Source organism: Pipistrellus kuhlii, unplaced genomic scaffold (genome assembly GCF_014108245.1).
Source record: "Pipistrellus kuhlii isolate mPipKuh1 unplaced genomic scaffold, mPipKuh1.p scaffold_m20_p_7, whole genome shotgun sequence".
Classification (NCBI taxonomy): Eukaryota; Metazoa; Chordata; class Mammalia; order Chiroptera; family Vespertilionidae; genus Pipistrellus; species Pipistrellus kuhlii.
In genome coordinates this window covers 54,145,085-54,151,247 of record NW_023425573.1, presented here as the reverse complement: position 1 = coordinate 54,151,247, position 6,163 = coordinate 54,145,085, and positions in this window count along the sequence as shown.

Below are 6,163 nucleotides of genomic sequence, written 5' to 3'. Positions count from 1 at the left end.
ACCCTCCAAGCTGAGATACTGCTGATCCTCACAACCAATTGGCTTGGAGATCAACGCTTCCCAGTGATACCAACAATAAGCAAGGCTTAACAACAAGACTGCACACACAGCCCACAAAGGGCTACACCAAGACTGTCCACTGCAGGTAACTGGGAAGGCTGTGCTACTGGGCTCTACCAGAACACCTAGCACACAAAGCTATTCCATCAAATCAGGGAAACATCTAAAATGCAGACAAGAAGAAGGACACAAAGGAAGGAGATGGAGGAAAAGAAAAGATTGGACATTGAGTTCAAAACTAGAGTTATAAGGTTATTCAACAATATCCTAAAAAAAGCCTATAAAATAAATGAGACCTATGAGGATATGAAAAGGGAGCAACTAGAAATAATAAGGGATCAACAAGAAATGAAGAAAACATTGTCTGAAATAAAAAATATTATACAAAGTCCTAAAAACAGACTGGAAGATCGCAAGAATCAAGACAAAGATTTAGAACACAAAGAGCCAGAGGACACTCCTCTGCAGAAGGGAGAAGATAAGAGAATCCAGAAAGTTGAAGATAGTGTAAGAAACCTCTGGGACAATTTCAAGCGAACCAACATCAGAATTATGGGGATTCCAGAAGAGAGAGAGCAAGATACCGAAAGAGTACTAGAAGAAATAGTGACAGAAAACTTCCCCCACCTGGGGAAAGAAATAGACTTACAAGTCCAGGAAGCCCGCAGAACCCCAAACAAAACGAATCCAAGGAGGACCACACCAAGACATGTCATAATTAAAATTCCAAGAGCAAAAGACAAAGAGAGAATATTAAAAGCAGCAAGAGAAAAGCAGGTAGTGACCTATAAAGGAGCACCCATAAGATTGTCAGCTGATTTCTCAACAGAAACCATGCAGGCCAGACGGGAATGGCAAGAAATATTCAAGGTGATGAATAACAAGAACCTACAGCCAAAAATAATCTACCCAGCAAAGCTATCACTCAGAATCAAAGGACAGATAAAGAGCTTCACAAATAAAAAAAGCCACCAAACCAGAATTATATGAATTGCTGCATCACCACCAAACCAGAATTATATGAATTGCTGAAGGAGATTATTTAGGAAGAGAAAGAAGATAAAGATAAAAATTATGATCAACAAATACGTAGCTATCAACAAGTGAATCTAAAAACCAAGGGAATTTAAAAATCTGATGAACAATATTAACTGGTGAATATAATAGAATCAGAGGTATGGAAGGGGAGTGGACTGACGATTCTCAGGGAAAAGGGGAGTGGGGGTGCGGGAAGAGACTGAACAAAAACTGTGCACCTATGGATGAGGACAATGGGGGATGGGGAAAGGACAGAGGGTGGGGTGGGAACCTGGTGGAGGGGAGCAATGAGGGGGGGAAGAGGATCACATTTGTAATAATCTGAACAATAAAGATTTATTTAAAAAAATAATAAATAAATAAATAAATTAAAAAAAAAAAGAGATGCACACAGACTGAGGGTGAAGGGATGGAAAAAGGTTTTCCAGGCAAATGGAAATGAAAAGAAAGCTGGGGTAGCAATACTTATATCTGACAAATTAGATCTCAGAGTGAAGGACGTAACAAGAGACAATGAAGGCCACTTCATAATACTAAAGGGAACAATCAAACAAGAAGAAATAACCCTGGTAAATATATATGCACCCAATACGGGAGCACCCAAATACATAAAAAAAACTGCTGGAGGACATTAAGGGAGAGATTAACAGCAATACAATCATAGTAGGAGATTTTAATACCCCACTGTCACCCTTCGACAAATCATCTAAACAAAAAATCAGCAAAGAAATATCAATCCTAAATGACTCACTAGACCAGATGGAATTAATTGACATCTTCAGAACATTCCACCCCAAAGCCACAGAATATACATTCTTCTCAAATGCACATGGGACATTCTCAAAGATAGACCACATTTTGGGACATAGGCAAAGTCTCTCCAAATTCAAGAAGATAGAAATCATATCAAGCATCTTCTCAGACCATAATGGCATAAAACTGGAAATTAACTATAATAAAAATAATCCAAAGAAATCAAACACATGGAGACTAAACAGCATGCTATTAAACAAGGACTGGGTTACCAAAGAAATCAAGGAAGAAATTAAAAACATCCTGGAAACAAATGACAATGAAAACACAACAATCCAAAATCTATGGGACACAGCAAAAGCAGTTTTGAGAGGGAAGTTCATATCCTTACAAGCCTATTGCAAAAAAATAGAAAAAAGTGTAACAAATGATCTAACTCTACAACTCAAAGAGTTAGAAAAAGAGCAACAAGAAAAGCCCAGTGTAAGTAGAAGGAAGGAAATAACAAAAATCAGAGCACAGATAAACGACATAGAGACCAAAGAAACAATACATAAGATCAACAAAACCAAGAGCTGGTTCTTTGAAAGGATAAACAAGATAGATGGACCTCTAGCCAGACTAACCAAGAAACAGAGAGGACCCAAATAAACAAAATCAGAAATGAAAGAGGTGAAATAACAACAGACCCCACCGAAATACAACGGATTGTTACAAAATACTATGAACAACTCTACTCCAACAAACTGAACAACCTGGAGGAAATGGACATATTCCTAGAAAAATATAATCTTCCAAAACTCAATCAGGAAGAATCTAAAAATCTCAATAAACCAGTGACTTGGGAAGAAATTGAAACAGTCATCAAAAAGCTTCCAGCAAACAAAAGCCCAGGGCCAGATGGCTTCACAGGAGAGTTTTACCAAACATTCAAGGAAGAACTAAAAACTATCCTCCTCAGACTATTCCAAAAAATCCAAGAGGAAGAAACACTTCCAAATTCCTTCTATGAAGCCAGCATCACCCTAATACCAAAACCAGATAAAGACAACTCAATGAAAGAGAATTACAGGCCAATATCCCTCATGAACATAGATGCCAAAATCCTCAACAAAATTCTAGCAAATCGACTCCAGAAGAACATTACAAAGATCATACACCACGACCAAGTAGGATTTATTCCAGGAATGCAAGGATGGTACAATATCCGCAAACCAATAAACGTGATACATCACATAAACAAATTGAAAGATAAAAATCATATAGTCATATCAATTGATGCAGAAAAAGCATTCGATAAAATCCAACACCCTTTTCTGATAAAAACTCTTAACAAGGTGGGAGTACAAGGATCATACCTCAACATAATAAAAGCTATATATGATAAACCCACAGCCAACATTATACTCAATGGGCAAAAACTAAAACCATTCCCTCTAAGAACAGGAACAAGACAGGGATGCCCACTCTCGCCACTCCTGTTTGACATAGTACTGGAAGTACTAGCCATTGCAATCAGACAAGAGGAGGAAATAAAAGGCATACAAATTGGAAAAGAAGAAGTAAAGTTATCCTTATTTGCAGATGACATGATATTGTACATAAAAAAACCAAAAGACTCCATTAAAAAACTAATTGACTTAATAAACGAATTTGGCAATGTAGCAGGATACAAAATTAATACCAAGAAATCCATGGCTTTTCTATACACCAACAGAGAAACTGCAGAAACAGAGACTAAAAAAGCAATTCCATTTACCATCGCACCAAAAAAATTAAGATACCTAGGAATAAATTTAACTAAGGAAGTAAAGGACCTATATGAGGAAAACTACACAACACTGAAAAAAGAGATAGAGGAAGATGTAAGGAGATGGAAGAACATACCATGTTCATGGATTGGTAGGATCAACATCATCAAAATGTCCATACTTCCTAAAGCAATCTATAGGTTCAATGCACTTCCCATTAAAATACCAACGACATATTTCACCGACCTAGAAAGAACTCTCCAAAAGTTCATTTGGAACAATAAAAGACCCCGAATAGCCACAGCAATCCTGAGAAAGAAGAGTAAAGTAGGAGGGATCTCAATACCAGACTTCAAACTATATTACAAAGCCACTGTTCTCAAAACAGCCTGGTACTGGCACAAGAACAGACATATAGATCAATGGAATTGAATCAAGAACCCAGATATCAACCCAAATCACTATGCTCAATTAATATTTGACAAAGGAGGCACGAATATACAATGGACTCAAGACAGTTTCTTCAATAAATGGTGTTGGGAAAATTGGACAGACGCATGCAAAAGAATGAAACTAGATCACCAACTTACACCATTCACAAAAATAAACTCAAAATGGATACAGGACTTAAACATCAGACGGGAAACCATAAAAATACTAGAAGCATCCACAGGCAGCAAAATCCCAGACATATGCCAAAAGAACTTCTTCACTGATACTACCCCTAGGGCAATGGAAGCTAAAGAGAAAATAAACAAATGGGACTACATCAAAATAAAAAGCTTTTTTACAGCAAAAGAAACCATCAACAAAACAACAAGAAAGCCCACAGTGTGGGAGAACATATTTGCAAATGATACCACTGATAAAGGTTTAATCTCCAACATCTACAAACAGCTTATACAACTAAATAAAAGGAAGATAAATAATCCAATTAAAAAATGGGCAATGGACCTAAATAGAACATTTTCAAAAGAAGACAGAAGGAAGGCCAAAAGGCACATGAAAACATGCTCAAAGTCATTAATTGTCCGAGAGATGCAAATCAAAACAACAATGCGGTACCATCTCACACCTGTCAGAATGGCCAACATCAACAAATCAACAAACGACAAGTGTTGGCGAGGTTGCGGAGAAAAAGGAACCCTCGTGCACTGCTGGTGGGAATGCAGACTGGTGCAACCACTGTGGAGAACAGTGTGGAGTTTCCTCAAAAAACTGAAAATGGAACTCCCATTTGACCCAGTAATCCCACTTCTAGGAATATATCCCAAGAAACTAGAAACACCAATCAGAAAGGATATATGCACCCCTATGTTCATAGCAGCACAATCTACAATAGCCAGAATTTGGAAACAGCCTAAGTGTCTGTCAGCAGATGATTGGATCCAAAAACTATGGTACATCTACACAATGGAATACTATGCTGCCATAAAAAAGAAGGAATTCTCATCATTTGCAGCAACCTGGATGGAATTGGAGAACATCATGCTGAGTGAAATAAGCCAATCAATGAAAGAGAAACACCACATGACCTCACTCATTTGTGGATAATAAAGAGCATTATAAACTGATGAACCAAAAGATAGATATAGAGACAGTATATCAACAAGTAGACTGTCAAATTACAGCGGGGAGGGGAGGAAGATCTGGGGGAGATAATGGATCAACCGAAGGACTTTTATACATGCATATAAGTACAACCAATGGACACAAAACTCTGGGGAGGGAGGGGATGTGTGGGAGGGAGGGAGGGGGGCAAAAAAAATCAATAAAATATATTAAAATTAAAAAATAAAAATAAAAATAAATAAAAATAAATAAAAATAAATAAATAAATGTGGCCTTGACAAGCTCAGACAGTTTATTCTCCAGGTCTCTGTTTCTATTATACATTGAGAGTAGAAGGGTGTTGGAAAGAAGTTCCCTGAGCCCTCGCTTGGTTTTTTTAAAAAAAAAAATACTTCTAGATGAATGTAATTACTCTGTAACTACGTTGTCATTTAAATACTCAAATAATATTATATAATAGTTTAATTTATAAATTAGACACAAATTTAGAGATGAATAATAATAAGATAGAATAATATAACAACATATTATAATAAATGATATGTGAATGTGGTAGCAGTCTCTCTCTCTCTAATCTGATAACCAAGATGACTTTTAAGTGACTAAAGCGTGGGTAGCATATCCAGGATGCATACTCTGGACACAGGGATGATTCATGTCCCAGGCTGGATGGAGAGGAGCAGTGAGAGATTTTATCACACTACTCAGAATGGTATGTAACTTGAAACTTATGGGTTGTTGCAGTTTTAGAATTTTCCATTTAATATTTTTGGGCCAGTTAGGGTAACCAGTCAAACCAGGTGCAGGTGGGGACCAGGTTTAGGCCATCCACTGGAAACTGGGTGAGGCAGTTCACTGGAAACTGAAGGCCGTTAATCATTAAATCTATAATGAGAATAACAGAAAAATTCTGGGAAGAGCAGGCCATAATGCAAGGAGGTGCCTAACATTCCAACCTCTCTCTTTTTTTTCTCCTATAAGCTGGGGCT